The 14,189-nt window shown below is 44.0% G+C and overlaps 1 protein-coding gene and 27 non-coding genes across 28 annotated transcripts in view; 10 read left to right on the top strand and 18 right to left on the bottom strand.

Moving 5' to 3' along the window:
- The window catches only part of ikbkb (inhibitor of nuclear factor kappa B kinase subunit beta), a 70,915-nt gene that overhangs the window by 36,878 nt on the left and 19,848 nt on the right, over positions 1–14,189 (top strand). The gene's annotated exons all lie outside the window — the stretch shown is intronic.
- On the top strand, positions 41–122 carry trnas-aga (transfer RNA serine (anticodon AGA)). Its single transcript has one exon. It is a non-coding gene; the product is annotated as a tRNA-Ser (tRNA).
- trnas-aga (transfer RNA serine (anticodon AGA)) lies at positions 548–629 on the bottom strand. The gene has a single exon. It is a non-coding gene; the product is annotated as a tRNA-Ser (tRNA).
- Positions 1,145–1,226, bottom strand: trnas-uga (transfer RNA serine (anticodon UGA)). Its single transcript has one exon. It is a non-coding gene; the product is annotated as a tRNA-Ser (tRNA).
- On the top strand, positions 1,642–1,723 carry trnas-aga (transfer RNA serine (anticodon AGA)). The gene has a single exon. It is a non-coding gene; the product is annotated as a tRNA-Ser (tRNA).
- On the bottom strand, positions 2,149–2,230 carry trnas-aga (transfer RNA serine (anticodon AGA)). The gene has a single exon. It is a non-coding gene; the product is annotated as a tRNA-Ser (tRNA).
- Positions 2,745–2,826, bottom strand: trnas-uga (transfer RNA serine (anticodon UGA)). Its single transcript has one exon. It is a non-coding gene; the product is annotated as a tRNA-Ser (tRNA).
- trnas-aga (transfer RNA serine (anticodon AGA)) lies at positions 3,239–3,320 on the top strand. The gene has a single exon. It is a non-coding gene; the product is annotated as a tRNA-Ser (tRNA).
- trnas-aga (transfer RNA serine (anticodon AGA)) lies at positions 3,747–3,828 on the bottom strand. Its single transcript has one exon. It is a non-coding gene; the product is annotated as a tRNA-Ser (tRNA).
- trnas-uga (transfer RNA serine (anticodon UGA)) lies at positions 4,344–4,425 on the bottom strand. The gene has a single exon. It is a non-coding gene; the product is annotated as a tRNA-Ser (tRNA).
- trnas-aga (transfer RNA serine (anticodon AGA)) lies at positions 4,838–4,919 on the top strand. Its single transcript has one exon. It is a non-coding gene; the product is annotated as a tRNA-Ser (tRNA).
- Positions 5,345–5,426, bottom strand: trnas-aga (transfer RNA serine (anticodon AGA)). Its single transcript has one exon. It is a non-coding gene; the product is annotated as a tRNA-Ser (tRNA).
- trnas-uga (transfer RNA serine (anticodon UGA)) lies at positions 5,941–6,022 on the bottom strand. The gene has a single exon. It is a non-coding gene; the product is annotated as a tRNA-Ser (tRNA).
- On the top strand, positions 6,435–6,516 carry trnas-aga (transfer RNA serine (anticodon AGA)). The gene has a single exon. It is a non-coding gene; the product is annotated as a tRNA-Ser (tRNA).
- trnas-aga (transfer RNA serine (anticodon AGA)) lies at positions 6,942–7,024 on the bottom strand. The gene has a single exon. It is a non-coding gene; the product is annotated as a tRNA-Ser (tRNA).
- On the bottom strand, positions 7,539–7,620 carry trnas-uga (transfer RNA serine (anticodon UGA)). Its single transcript has one exon. It is a non-coding gene; the product is annotated as a tRNA-Ser (tRNA).
- On the top strand, positions 8,033–8,114 carry trnas-aga (transfer RNA serine (anticodon AGA)). Its single transcript has one exon. It is a non-coding gene; the product is annotated as a tRNA-Ser (tRNA).
- On the bottom strand, positions 8,540–8,621 carry trnas-aga (transfer RNA serine (anticodon AGA)). The gene has a single exon. It is a non-coding gene; the product is annotated as a tRNA-Ser (tRNA).
- On the bottom strand, positions 9,138–9,219 carry trnas-uga (transfer RNA serine (anticodon UGA)). The gene has a single exon. It is a non-coding gene; the product is annotated as a tRNA-Ser (tRNA).
- Positions 9,632–9,713, top strand: trnas-aga (transfer RNA serine (anticodon AGA)). The gene has a single exon. It is a non-coding gene; the product is annotated as a tRNA-Ser (tRNA).
- On the bottom strand, positions 10,139–10,220 carry trnas-aga (transfer RNA serine (anticodon AGA)). Its single transcript has one exon. It is a non-coding gene; the product is annotated as a tRNA-Ser (tRNA).
- Positions 10,735–10,816, bottom strand: trnas-uga (transfer RNA serine (anticodon UGA)). Its single transcript has one exon. It is a non-coding gene; the product is annotated as a tRNA-Ser (tRNA).
- Positions 11,229–11,310, top strand: trnas-aga (transfer RNA serine (anticodon AGA)). The gene has a single exon. It is a non-coding gene; the product is annotated as a tRNA-Ser (tRNA).
- trnas-aga (transfer RNA serine (anticodon AGA)) lies at positions 11,736–11,817 on the bottom strand. Its single transcript has one exon. It is a non-coding gene; the product is annotated as a tRNA-Ser (tRNA).
- On the bottom strand, positions 12,331–12,412 carry trnas-uga (transfer RNA serine (anticodon UGA)). Its single transcript has one exon. It is a non-coding gene; the product is annotated as a tRNA-Ser (tRNA).
- On the top strand, positions 12,827–12,908 carry trnas-aga (transfer RNA serine (anticodon AGA)). Its single transcript has one exon. It is a non-coding gene; the product is annotated as a tRNA-Ser (tRNA).
- trnas-aga (transfer RNA serine (anticodon AGA)) lies at positions 13,334–13,416 on the bottom strand. The gene has a single exon. It is a non-coding gene; the product is annotated as a tRNA-Ser (tRNA).
- On the bottom strand, positions 13,931–14,012 carry trnas-uga (transfer RNA serine (anticodon UGA)). Its single transcript has one exon. It is a non-coding gene; the product is annotated as a tRNA-Ser (tRNA).

Here is a 14,189-nt window from a genome sequence, read left to right as displayed (position 1 = left end):
AAAATGTCAACTGGACTATTTTCAACCTTCCACTCAATGTGTTGTCATGGCCGAGTGGTTAAGGCGATGGACTAGAAATCCATTGGGGTTTCCCCGCGCAGGTTCAAATCCTGCTGACAACGGCTATGTTTTGGGGCAGAAGCTAACAAGTACTGAAATGACTTGAATCGTGGGTGTGATGTGGTTGACGCTTGTGTTTCCATGATAATGACCTGGTAAAAACCTCTTCTTGTTTTATTGATGTGTACTTACTGCCGACTTCGTTGTATTTTACTGAGCATCCAGGGTAGTACAGCATAGCACAATACCATAATTGCCCAAGTTGTTGTTTTTTTACAAACAAATAAAACAAGATTCGAGTTTCCTCTGTTGAAGTTCGCAGATTACCATGTCCTGGATGACTGAAAATTCACACTCACAGGACAGACAGGTAGACAAACGTGTTTCAATCGATCCTCTCGACAAAGAGTAGATTTTGTTGCAAATGTCAGTCTCGTTTGTGATCAACCATTGACAACAGTTTGGAGTTTCTGCTCAAAAACATGATCGTTGTCGACAGGATTCGAACCTGTGCGGGGAGACCCCAATGGATTTCTAATCCATCGCCTTAACCGCTCGGCCACGACAACACTTAGCTGTTGAAACTGTCTCCATGATGCATGTGTTTATATATACGGTTGTGTCCCATTTTTTTTATTTGAAAAATATTGTCATTGTTATCTTGAAAGTCTCTTGCTTGAAACTTTTGAGCATCTTCGTGTCGTCTGTAAACTTTGTCGTGGTCTCTTGTTTCAAATATTGCTACTGTAAAGGATGGTGGGTAACATATCTCCTTTCCTTTCGTAAAGGTTAGTCAGTCATAACCTTTGCGAAAGGGGGCTTGAAGGTGCACCGAGGTACTTCCTGAGCGATTTTAGAATTTGAACGACCTATCCTCCTAGTTCTTAGTGGTGTTCTCGCTCGGATAGGAAAGTTCCAACGCAAAAAATAGAACACAAAGAGGACCACTGTTTCAGGATGTCGTTCGTCACTTGGTCGTCCCATGCGCTGGTTCCGGAGCAAAGTCCTGATAGGTTGAAAACGACCACAAATTTCGACTTTTGCCACAAGGTCTTCAGACAGCAAGTCCGCTTCAAAAGGGTGTCGTTGTTGGCAGGATTTGAACCTGCGCAGGGAAACCCCAACGGATTTCAAATCCATCGCCTTAACCACTCGGCCACAACAACTCTGCTCATTTGCAAGTGGAATGACCAACTTTTGCAACAAACAAACATGGCTGCTTTTCCCTTTGTCTTGTCCTGTTTGGGGTCGCCACAGCGCGTCATCCTTTTTCTATGTAAGCCTAATCTGCATCCTCCTCTCGAACACTTAACTGCCCTCATGTCTTCCCACACAACATCGATAAAGAATTATTTGGCTCTTACTCGAGCTCTCTTCCCTGACAGCTCCATCTTTAAAATCCTTCGACCAATATTCTCAGTCTCTCCCCTCTGGACGTGTCCAAACCATCAAAGATCCAAGTGACACACTGTGGACAAAAATATGAATATCAAACTCCTCAGTGCTTTGCTTGTCTCCTCCTGCAGTGCCGAAGTCCTGGGAAAATGTCAACTGGACTATTTTCAACCTTCCACTCAATGTGTTGTCATGGCCGAGTGGTTAAGGCGATGGACTAGAAATCCATTGGGGTTTCCCCGCGCAGGTTCAAATCCTGCTGACAACGGCTATGTTTTGGGGCAGAAGCTAACAAGTACTGAAATGACTTGAATCGTGGGTGTGATGTGGTTGACGCTTGTGTTTCCATGATAATGACCTGGTAAAAACCTCTTCTTGTTTTATTGATGTCTACTTACTGCCGACTTCGTTGTATTTTACTGAGCATCCAGGGTAGTACAGCATAGCACAATACCATAATTGCCCAAGTTGTTGTTTTTTTACAAACAAATAAAACAAGATTCGAGTTTCCTCTGTTGAAGTTCGCAGATTACCATGTCCTGGATGACTGAAAATTCACACTCACAGGACAGACAGGTAGACAAACGTGTTTCAATCGATCCTCTCGACAAAGAGTAGATTTTGTTGCAAATGTCAGTCTCGTTTGTGATCAACCATTGACAACAGTTTGGAGTTTCTGCTCAAAAACATGATCGTTGTCGACAGGATTCGAACCTGTGCGGGGAGACCCCAATGGATTTCTAATCCATCGCCTTAACCGCTCGGCCACGACAACACTTAGCTGTTGAAACTGTCTCCATGATGCATGTGTTTATATATACGGTTGTGTCCCATTTTTTTTATTTGAAAAATATTGTCATTGTTATCTTGAAAGTCTCTTGCTTGAAACTTTTGAGCATCTTCGTGTCGTCTGTAAACTTTGTCGTGGTCTCTTGTTTCAAATATTGCTACTGTAAAGGATGGTGGGTAACATATCTCCTTTCCTTTCGTAAAGGTTAGTCAGTCGTAACCTTTGCGAAAGGGGGCTTGAAGGTGCACCGAGGTACTTCCTGAGCGATTTTAGAATTTGAACGACCTATCCTCCTAGTTCTTAGTGGTGTTCTCGCTCGGATAGGAAAGTTCCAACGCAAAAAATAGAACACAAAGAGGACCACTGTTTCAGTCTGTCGTTCGTCACTTGGTGTCCCATGCTCTGGTTCCGGAGCAAAGTCCTGATAGGTTGAAAACGACCACAAATTTCGACTTTTGCCACAAGGTCTTCAGACAGCAAGTCCGCTTCAAAAGGGTGTCGTTGTTGGCAGGATTTGAACCTGCGCGGGGAAACCCCAACGGATTTCAAATCCATCGCCTTAACCACTCGGCCACAACAACTCTGCTCATTTGCAAGTGGAATGACCAACTTTTGCAACAAACAAACATGGCTGCTTTTCCCTTTGTCTTGTCCTGTTTGGGGTCGCCACAGCGCGTCATCCTTTTTCTATGTAAGCCTATCTGCATCCTCCTCTCGAACATTAACTGGCCTCATGTCTTCCCACACAACATCGATAAAAAATTCTTTGGTCTTACTCGAGCTCTCTTCCCTGACAGCTCCATCCTTAAAATCCTTCGACCAATATTCTCAGTCTCTCCCCTCTGGACGTGTCCAAACCATCAAAGATCCAAGTGACACACTGTGGACAAAAATATGAATATCAAACTCCTCAGTGCTTTGCTTGTCTCCTCCTGCAGTGCCGAAGTCCTGGGAAAATGTCAACTGGACTATTTTCAACCTTCCACTCAATGTGTTGTCATGGCCGAGTGGTTAAGGCGATGGACTAGAAATCCATTGGGGTTTCCCCGCGCAGGTTCAAATCCTGCTGACAACGGCTATGTTTTGGGGCAGAAGCTAACAAGTACTGAAATGACTTGAATCGTGGGTGTGATGTGGTTGACGCTTGTGTTTCCATGATAATGACCTGGTAAAAACCTCTTCTTGTTTTATTGATGTCTACTTACTGCCGACTTCGTTGTATTTTACTGAGCATCCAGGAGTAGTACAGCATAGCACAATACCATAATTGCCCAAGTTGTTGTTTTTTTACAAACAAATAAAACAAGATTCGAGTTTCCTCTGTTGAAGTTCGCAGATTACCATGTCCTGGATGACTGAAAATTCACACTCACAGGACAGACAGGTAGACAAACGTGTTTCAATCGATCCTCTCGACAAAGAGTAGATTTGGTTGCAAATGTCAGTCTCGTTTGTGATCAACCATTGACAACAGTTTGGAGTTTCTGCTCAAAAACATGATCGTTGTCGACAGGATTCGAACCTGTGCGGGGAGACCCCAATGGATTTCTAATCCATCGCCTTAACCGCTCGGCCACGACAACACTTAGCTGTTGAAACTGTCTCCATGATGCATGTGTTTATATATACGGTTGTGTCCCATTTTTTTTATTTGAAAAATATTGTCATTGTTATCTTGAAAGTCTCTTGCTTGAAACTTTTGAGCATCTTCGTGTCGTCTGTAAACTTTGTCGTGGTCTCTTGTTTCAAATATTGCTACTGTAAAGGATGGTGGGTAACATATCTCCTTTCCTTTCGTAAAGGTTAGTCAGTCGTAACCTTTGCGAAAGGGGGCTTGAAGGTGCACCGAGGTACTTCCTGAGCGATTTTAGAATTTGAACGACCTATCCTCCTAGTTCTTAGTGGTGTTCTCGCTCGGATAGGAAAGTTCCAACGCAAAAAATAGAACACAAAGAGGACCACTGTTTCAGTCTGTCGTTCGTCACTTGGTCGTCCCATGCGCTGGTTCCGGAGCAAAGTCCTTTTAGGCTGAGAGCGACCACAAATTTCGACTTTTGCCACAAGGTCTTCAGACAGCAAGTCCGCTTCAAAAGGATGTCGTTGTTGGCAGGATTTGAACCTGCGCAGGGAAACCCCAATGGATTTCAAATCCATCGCCTTAACCACTCGGCCACAACAACTCTGCTCATTTCCAAGTGGAATGACCAACTGTTGCAACAAACAAACATGGCTGCTTTTCCCTTTGTCTTGTCCTGTTTGGGGTCGCCACAGCGCGTCATCCTTTTTCTATGTAAGCCAATCTGCATCCTCCTCTCGAACACTAACTGCCCTCATGTCTTCCCACACAACATCGATAAAGAATTATTTGCTCTTACTCGAGCTCTCTTCCCTGACAGCTCCATCCTTAAAATCCTTCGACCAATATTCTCAGTCTCTCCCCTCTGGACGTGTCCAAACCATCAAAGATCCAAGTGACACACTGTGGACAAAAATATGAATATCAAACTCCTCAGTGCTTTGCTTGTCTCCTCCTGCAGTGCCGAAGTCCTGGGAAAATGTCAACTGGACTATTTTCAACCTTCCACTCAATGTGTTGTCATGGCCGAGTGGTTAAGGCGATGGACTAGAAATCCATTGGGGTTTCCCCGCGCAGGTTCAAATCCTGCTGACAACGGCTATGTTTTGGGGCAGAAGCTAACAAGTACTGAAATGACTTGAATCGTGGGTGTGATGTGGTTGACGCTTGTGTTTCCATGATAATGACCTGGTAAAAACCTCTTCTTGTTTTATTGATGTGTACTTACTGCCGACTTCGTTGTATTTTACTGAGCATCCAGGGTAGTACAGCATAGCACAATACCATAATTGCCCAAGTTGTTGTTTTTTTACAAACAAATAAAACAAGATTCGAGTTTCCTCTGTTGAAGTTCGCAGATTACCATGTCCTGGATGACTGAAAATTCACACTCACAGGACAGACAGGTAGACAAACGTGTTTCAATCGATCCTCTCGACAAAGAGTAGATTTGGTTGCAAATGTCAGTCTCGTTTGTGATCAACCATTGACAACAGTTTGGAGTTTCTGCTCAAAAACATGATCGTTGTCGACAGGATTCGAACCTGTGCGGGGAGACCCCAATGGATTTCTAATCCATCGCCTTAACCGCTCGGCCACGACAACACTTAGCTGTTGAAACTGTCTCCATGATGCATGTGTTTATATATACGGTTGTGTCCCATTTTTTTTATTTGAAAAATATTGTCATTGTTATCTTGAAAGTCTCTTGCTTGAAACTTTTGAGCATCTTCGTGTCGTCTGTAAACTTTGTCGTGGTCTCTTGTTTCAAATATTGCTACTGTAAAGGATGGTGGGTAACATATCTCCTTTCCTTTCGTAAAGGTTAGTCAGTCGTAACCTTTGCGAAAGGGGGCTTGAAGGTGCACCGAGGTACTTCCTGAGCGATTTTAGAATTTGAACGACCTATCCTCCTAGTTCTTAGTGGTGTTCTCGCTCGGATAGGAAAGTTCCAACGCAAAAAATAGAACACAAAGAGGACCACTGTTTCAGTCTGTCGTTCGTCACTTGGTGTCCCATGCTCTGGTTCCGGAGCAAAGTCCTGATAGGTTGAAAACGACCACAAATTTCGACTTTTGCCACAAGGTCTTCAGACAGCAAGTCCGCTTCAAAAGGGTGTCGTTGTTGGCAGGATTTGAACCTGCGCGGGGAAACCCCAACGGATTTCAAATCCATCGCCTTAACCACTCGGCCACAACAACTCTGCTCATTTGCAAGTGGAATGACCAACTTTTGCAACAAACAAACATGGCTGCTTTTCCCTTTGTCTTGTCCTGTTTGGGGTCGCCACAGCGCGTCATCCTTTTTCTATGTAAGCCAATCTGCATCCTCCTCTCGAACACTAACTGCCCTCATGTCTTCCCACACAACATCGATAAAGAATTATTTGCTCTTACTCGAGCTCTCTTCCCTGACAGCTCCATCCTTAAAATCCTTCGACCAATATTCTCAGTCTCTCCCCTCTGGACGTGTCCAAACCATCAAAGATCCAAGTGACACACTGTGGACAAAAATATGAATATCAAACTCCTCAGTGCTTTGCTTGTCTCCTCCTGCAGTGCCGAAGTCCTGGGAAAATGTCAACTGGACTATTTTCAACCTTCCACTCAATGTGTTGTCATGGCCGAGTGGTTAAGGCGATGGACTAGAAATCCATTGGGGTTTCCCCGCGCAGGTTCAAATCCTGCTGACAACGGCTATGTTTTGGGGCAGAAGCTAACAAGTACTGAAATGACTTGAATCGTGGGTGTGATGTGGTTGACGCTTGTGTTTCCATGATAATGACCTGGTAAAAACCTCTTCTTGTTTTATTGATGTGTACTTACTGCCGACTTCGTTGTATTTTACTGAGCATCCAGGGTAGTACAGCATAGCACAATACCATAATTGCCCAAGTTGTTGTTTTTTTACAAACAAATAAAACAAGATTCGAGTTTCCTCTGTTGAAGTTCGCAGATTACCATGTCCTGGATGACTGAAAATTCACACTCACAGGACAGACAGGTAGACAAACGTGTTTCAATCGATCCTCTCGACAAAGAGTAGATTTGGTTGCAAATGTCAGTCTCGTTTGTGATCAACCATTGACAACAGTTTGGAGTTTCTGCTCAAAAACATGATCGTTAGTCGACAGGATTCGAACCTGTGCGGGGAGACCCCAATGGATTTCTAATCCATCGCCTTAACCGCTCGGCCACGACAACACTTAGCTGTTGAAACTGTCTCCATGATGCATGTGTTTATATATACGGTTGTGTCCCATTTTTTTTATTTGAAAAATATTGTCATTGTTATCTTGAAAGTCTCTTGCTTGAAACTTTTGAGCATCTTCGTGTCGTCTGTAAACTTTGTCGTGGTCTCTTGTTTCAAATATTGCTACTGTAAAGGATGGTGGGTAACATATCTCCTTTCCTTTCGTAAAGGTTAGTCAGTCGTAACCTTTGCGAAAGGGGGCTTGAAGGTGCACCGAGGTACTTCCTGAGCGATTTTAGAATTTGAACGACCTATCCTCCTAGTTCTTAGTGGTGTTCTCGCTCGGATAGGAAAGTTCCAACGCAAAAAATAGAACACAAAGAGGACCACTGTTTCAGTCTGTCGTTCGTCACTTGGTGTCCCATGCTCTGGTTCCGGAGCAAAGTCCTGATAGGTTGAAAACGACCACAAATTTCGACTTTTGCCACAAGGTCTTCAGACAGCAAGTCCGCTTCAAAAGGGTGTCGTTGTTGGCAGGATTTGAACCTGCGCGGGGAAACCCCAACGGATTTCAAATCCATCGCCTTAACCACTCGGCCACAACAACTCTGCTCATTTGCAAGTGGAATGACCAACTTTTGCAACAAACAAACATGGCTGCTTTTCCCTTTGTCTTGTCCTGTTTGGGGTCGCCACAGCGCGTCATCCTTTTTCTATGTAAGCCTATCTGCATCCTCCTCTCGAACATTAACTGCCCTCATGTCTTCCCACACAACATCGATAAAAAATTCTTTGGTCTTACTCGAGCTCTCTTCCCTGACAGCTCCATCCTTAAAATCCTTCGACCAATATTCTCACTATCTCCCCTCTGGACGTGTCCAAACCATCAAAGATCCAAGTGACACACTGTGGACAAAAATATGAATATCAAACTCCTCAGTGCTTTGCTTGTCTCCTCCTGCAGTGCCGAAGTCCTGGGAAAATGTCAACTGGACTATTTTCAACCTTCCACTCAATGTGTTGTCATGGCCGAGTGGTTAAGGCGATGGACTAGAAATCCATTGGGGTTTCCCCGCGCAGGTTCAAATCCTGCTGACAACGGCTATGTTTTGGGGCAGAAGCTAACAAGTACTGAAATGACTTGAATCGTGGGTGTGATGTGGTTGACGCTTGTGTTTCCATGATAATGACCTGGTAAAAACCTCTTCTTGTTTTATTGATGTGTACTTACTGCCGACTTCGTTGTATTTTACTGAGCATCCAGGAGAGTACAGCATAGCACAATACCATAATTGCCCAAGTTGTTGTTTTTTTACAAACAAATAAAACAAGATTCGAGTTTCCTCTGTTGAAGTTCGCAGATTACCATGTCCTGGATGACTGAAAATTCACACTCACAGGACAGACAGGTAGACAAACGTGTTTCAATCGATCCTCTCGACAAAGAGTAGATTTGGTTGCAAATGTCAGTCTCGTTTGTGATCAACCATTGACAACAGTTTGGAGTTTCTGCTCAAAAACATGATCGTTATCGACAGGATTCGAACCTGTGCGGGGAGACCCCAATGGATTTCTAATCCATCGCCTTAACCGCTCGGCCACGACAACACTTAGCTGTTGAAACTGTCTCCATGATGCATGTGTTTATATATACGGTTGTGTCCCATTTTTTTTTGTTTGAAAAATATTGTCATTGTTATCTTGAAAGTCTCTTGCTTGAAACTTTTGAGCATCTTCGTGTCGTCTGTAAACTTTGTCGTGGTCTCTTGTTTCAAATATTGCTACTGTAAAGGATGGTGGGTAACATATCTCCTTTCCTTTCGTAAAGGTTAGTCAGTCGTAACCTTTGCGAAAGGGGGCTTGAAGGTGCACCGAGGTACTTCCTGAGCGATTTTAGAATTTGAACGACCTATCCTCCTAGTTCTTAGTGGTGTTCTCGCTCGGATAGGAAAGTTCCAACGCAAAAAATAGAACACAAAGAGGACCACTGTTTCAGTCTGTCGTTCGTCACTTGGTCGTCCCATGCGCTGGTTCCGGAGCAAAGTCCTTTTCGGCTGAGAGCGACCACAAATTTCGACTTTTGCCACAAGGTCTTCAGACAGCAAGTCCGCTTCAAAAGGATGTCATTGTTGGCAGGATTTGAACCTGTGCAGGGAAACCCCAATGGATTTCAAATCCATCGCCTTAACCACTCGGCCACAACAACTCTGCTCATTTCCAAGTGGAATGACCAACTGTTGCAACAAACAAACATGGCTGCTTTTCCCTTTGTCTTGTCCTGTTTGGGGTCGCCACAGCGCGTCATCCTTTTTCTATGTAAGCCTATCTGCATCCTCCTCTCGAACATTAACTGGCCTCATGTCTTCCCACACAACATCGATAAAAAATTATTTGGTCTTACTCGAGCTCTCTTCCCTGACAGCTCCATCCTTAAAATCCTTCGACCAATATTCTCAGTCTCTCTCCTCTGGACGTGTCCAAACCATCAAAGATCCAAGTGACACACTGTGGACAAAAATATGAATATCAAACTCCTCAGTGCTTTGCTTGTCTCCTCCTGCAGTGCCGAAGTCCTGGGAAAATGTCAACTGGACTATTTTCAACCTTCCACTCAATGTGTTGTCATGGCCGAGTGGTTAAGGCGATGGACTAGAAATCCATTGGGGTTTCCCCGCGCAGGTTCAAATCCTGCTGACAACGGCTATGTTTTGGGGCAGAAGCTAACAAGTACTGAAATGACTTGAATCGTGGGTGTGATGTGGTTGACGCTTGTGTTTCCATGATAATGACCTGGTAAAAACCTCTTCTTGTTTTATTGATGTGTACTTACTGCCGACTTCGTTGTATTTTACTGAGCATCCAGGGTAGTACAGCATAGCACAATACCATAATTGCCCAAGTTGTTGTTTTTTTACAAACAAATAAAACAAGATTCGAGTTTCCTCTGTTGAAGTTCGCAGATTACCATGTCCTGGATGACTGAAAATTCACACTCACAGGACAGACAGGTAGACAAACGTGTTTCAATCGATCCTCTCGACAAAGAGTAGATTTGGTTGCAAATGTCAGTCTCGTTTGTGATCAACCATTGACAACAGTTTGGAGTTTCTGCTCAAAAACATGATCGTTGTCGACAGGATTCGAACCTGTGCGGGGAGACCCCAATGGATTTCTAATCCATCGCCTTAACCGCTCGGCCACGACAACACTTAGCTGTTGAAACTGTCTCCATGATGCATGTGTTTATATATACGGTTGTGTCCCATTTTTTTTATTTGAAAAATATTGTCATTGTTATCTTGAAAGTCTCTTGCTTGAAACTTTTGAGCATCTTCGTGTCGTCTGTAAACTTTGTCGTGGTCTCTTGTTTCAAATATTGCTACTGTAAAGGATGGTGGGTAACATATCTCCTTTCCTTTCGTAAAGGTTAGTCAGTCGTAACCTTTGCGAAAGGGGGCTTGAAGGTGCACCGAGGTACTTCCTGAGCGATTTTAGAATTTGAACGACCTATCCTCCTAGTTCTTAGTGGTGTTCTCGCTCGGATAGGAAAGTTCCAACGCAAAAAATAGAACACAAAGAGGACCACTGTTTCAGTCTGTCGTTCGTCACTTGGTGTCCCATGCTCTGGTTCCGGAGCAAAGTCCTGATAGGTTGAAAACGACCACAAATTTCGACTTTTGCCACAAGGTCTTCAGACAGCAAGTCCGCTTCAAAAGGGTGTCGTTGTTGGCAGGATTTGAACCTGCGCGGGGAAACCCCAACGGATTTCAAATCCATCGCCTTAACCACTCGGCCACAACAACTCTGCTCATTTGCAAGTGGAATGACCAACTTTTGCAACAAACAAACATGGCTGCTTTTCCCTTTGTCTTGTCCTGTTTGGGGTCGCCACAGCGCGTCATCCTTTTTCTATGTAAGCCTATCTGCATCCTCCTCTCGAACATTAACTGCCCTCATGTCTTCCCACACAACATCGATAAAAAATTATTTGGTCTTACTCGAGCTCTCTTCCCTGACAGCTCCATCCTTAAAATCCTTCGACCAATATTCTCACTATCTCCCCTCTGGACGTGTCCAAACCATCAAAGATCCAAGTGACACACTGTGGACAAAAATATGAATATCAAACTCCTCAGTGCTTTGCTTGTCTCCTCCTGCAGTGCCGAAGTCCTGGGAAAATGTCAACTGGACTATTTTCAACCTTCCACTCAATGTGTTGTCATGGCCGAGTGGTTAAGGCGATGGACTAGAAATCCATTGGGGTTTCCCCGCGCAGGTTCAAATCCTGCTGACAACGGCTATGTTTTGGGGCAGAAGCTAACAAGTACTGAAATGACTTGAATCGTGGGTGTGATGTGGTTGACGCTTGTGTTTCCATGATAATGACCTGGTAAAAACCTCTTCTTGTTTTATTGATGTGTACTTACTGCCGACTTCGTTGTATTTTACTGAGCATCCAGGGTAGTACAGCATAGCACAATACCATAATTGCCCAAGTTGTTGTTTTTTTACAAACAAATAAAACAAGATTCGAGTTTCCTCTGTTGAAGTTCGCAGATTACCATGTCCTGGATGACTGAAAATTCACACTCACAGGACAGACAGGTAGACAAACGTGTTTCAATCGATCCTCTCGACAAAGAGTAGATTTGGTTGCAAATGTCAGTCTCGTTTGTGATCAACCATTGACAACAGTTTGGAGTTTCTGCTCAAAAACATGATCATTATCGACAGGATTCGAACCTGTGCGGGGAGACCCCAATGGATTTCTAATCCATCGCCTTAACCGCTCGGCCACGACAACACTTAGCTGTTGAAGCTGTCTCCATGATGCATGTGTTTATATATACGGTTGTGTCCCATTTTTTTTTATTTGAAAAATATTGTTATTGTTATCTTGAAAGTCTCTTGCTTGAAACTTTTGAGCATCTTCGTGTCGTCTGTAAACTTTGTCGTGGTCTCTTGTTTCAAATATTGCTACTGTAAAGGATGGTGGGTAACATATCTCCTTTCCTTTCGTAAAGGTTAGTCAGTCGTAACCTTTGCGAAAGGGGGCTTGAAGGTGCACCGAGGTACTGAGCGATTTTAGAATTTGAACGACCTATCCTCCTAGTTCTTAGTGGTGTTCTCGCTCGGATAGGAAAGTTCCATCGCAAAAAATAGAACACAAAGAGGACCACTGTTTCAGTCTGTCGTTCGTCACTTGGTCGTCCCATGCGCTGGTTCCGGAGCAAAGTCCTTTTCGGCTGAAAGCGACCACAAATTTCGACTTTTGCCACAAGGTCTTCAGACAGCAAGTCCGCTTCAAAAGGGATGTCGTTGTTGGCAGGATTTGAACCTGCGCAGGGAAACCCCAATGGATTTCAAATCCATCGCCTTAACCACTCGGCCACAACAACTCTGCTCATTTCCAAGTGGAATGACCAACTGTTGCAACAAACAAACATGGCTGCTTTTCCCTTTGTCTTGTCCTGTTTGGGGTCGCCACAGCGCGTCATCCTTTTTCTATGTAAGCCTATCTGCATCCTCCTCTCGAACACTTAACTGCCCTCATGTCTTCCCACACAACATCGATAAAAAATTATTTGGCTCTTACTCGAGCTCTCTTCCCTGACAGCTCCATCCTTAAAATCCTTCGACCAATATTCTCAGTCTCTCCCCTCTGGACGTGTCCAAACCATCAAAGATCCAAGTGACACACTGTGGACAAAAATATGAATATCAAACTCCTCAGTGCTTTGCTTGTCTCCTCCTGCAGTGCCGAAGTCCTGGGAAAATGTCAACTGGACTATTTTCAACCTTCCACTCAATGTGTTGTCATGGCCGAGTGGTTAAGGCGATGGACTAGAAATCCATTGGGGTTTCCCCGCGCAGGTTCAAATCCTGCTGACAACGGCTATGTTTTGGGGCAGAAGCTAACAAGTACTGAAATGACTTGAATCGTGGGTGTGATGTGGTTGACGCTTGTGTTTCCATGATAATGACCTGGTAAAAACCTCTTCTTGTTTTATTGATGTGTACTTACTGCCGACTTCGTTGTATTTTACTGAGCATCCAGGGTAGTACAGCATAGCACAATACCATAATTGCCCAAGTTGTTGTTTTTTTACAAACAAATAAAACAAGATTCGAGTTTCCTCTGTTGAAGTTCGCAGATTACCATGTCCTGGATGACTGAAAATTCACACTCACAGGACAGACAGGTAGACAAACGTGTTTCAATCGATCCTCTCGACAAAGAGTAGATTTGGTTGCAAATGTCAGTCTCGTTTGTGATCAACCATTGACAACAGTTTGGAGTTTCTGCTCAAAAACATGATCGTTAGTCGACAGGATTCGAACCTGTGCGGGGAGACCCCAATGGATTTCTAATCCATCGCCTTAACCGCTCGGCCACGACAACACTTAGCTGTTGAAACTGTCTCCATGATGCATGTGTTTATATATACGGTTGTGTCCCATTTTTTTTATTTGAAAAATATTGTCATTGTTATCTTGAAAGTCTCTTGCTTGAAACTTTTGAGCATCTTCGTGTCGTCTGTAAACTTTGTCGTGGTCTCTTGTTTCAAATATTGCTACTGTAAAGGATGGTGGGTAACATATCTCCTTTCCTTTCGTAAAGGTTAGTCAGTCGTAACCTTTGCGAAAGGGGGCTTGAAGGTGCACCGAGGTACTTCCTGAGCGATTTTAGAATTTGAACGACCTATCCTCCTAGTTCTTAGTGGTGTTCTCGCTCGGATAGGAAAGTTCCAACGCAAAAAATAGAACACAAAGAGGACCACTGTTTCAGTCTGTCGTTCGTCACTTGGTGTCCCATGCTCTGGTTCCGGAGCAAAGTCCTGATAGGTTGAAAACGACCACAAATTTCGACTTTTGCCACAAGGTCTTCAGACAGCAAGTCCGCTTCAAAAGGGTGTCGTTGTTGGCAGGATTTGAACCTGCGCGGGGAAACCCCAACGGATTTCAAATCCATCGCCTTAACCACTCGGCCACAACAACTCTGCTCATTTGCAAGTGGAATGACCAACTTTTGCAACAAACAAACATGGCTGCTTTTCCCTTTGTCTTGTCCTGTTTGGGGTCGCCACAGCGCGTCATCCTTTTTCTATGTAAGCCTATCTGCATCCTCCTCTCGAACATTAACTGCCCTCATGTCTTCCCACACAACATCGATAA

Source organism: Phycodurus eques, chromosome 3 (genome assembly GCF_024500275.1).
Source record: "Phycodurus eques isolate BA_2022a chromosome 3, UOR_Pequ_1.1, whole genome shotgun sequence".
Classification (NCBI taxonomy): domain Eukaryota; kingdom Metazoa; phylum Chordata; class Actinopteri; order Syngnathiformes; family Syngnathidae; genus Phycodurus; species Phycodurus eques.
The sequence above is the reverse complement of the archived record's forward strand: the minus strand, read 5'-3'. Positions and strand labels throughout refer to the sequence as shown.